We start from the raw sequence: 510 nt of genomic DNA on the forward strand, positions 1-510 counted from the left end.
TATTCTCTGTATACACAGATTATAGAAAAATACATCTCCACAGTACATAAAAATAACATCTGTGAAAACTTCACAAAGTAAAATACTATTTTATTACATTAAAAGAAAAAAAATCTGCTGTAATTCAATTAAACAGATAAGATGTGTTATAAATTTCAATTTTACCTCATTTTATTCCACACATCCATCTGGTCTTGCTTACTCGAGCAGGAGAGAGAGAGAGAGAGAGAGAGAGAGAGAGAGAGAGAGAGAGAGAGAGAGAGAGAGAGAGAGAGTGTGTGTGTGTGTGTGTGTGTGTGTGTGTGTGTGTGTGTGTGTGTCCTCTCCAATACAACACTCCTTCAGTTTAGTGCAAGCCTAGCGGGAATGTTCACCTCATGTCAGTTTCCATACTTCCTCCTGCTGAAGCACCAAGGGTTAAAAAATCAACTCCACAGGCAGCAGCTCTCTGTATTCCTTCTTCTGTAAATATTTGTGGGGCCTCTAGTGTGTGCCAAACATTGAAAACAG

The sequence above is a fragment of the Galeopterus variegatus genome, unplaced genomic scaffold, assembly GCF_000696425.1.
Source record: "Galeopterus variegatus unplaced genomic scaffold, G_variegatus-3.0.2 Scaffold3658, whole genome shotgun sequence".
In the NCBI taxonomy this organism is placed as follows: domain Eukaryota; kingdom Metazoa; phylum Chordata; class Mammalia; order Dermoptera; family Cynocephalidae; genus Galeopterus; species Galeopterus variegatus.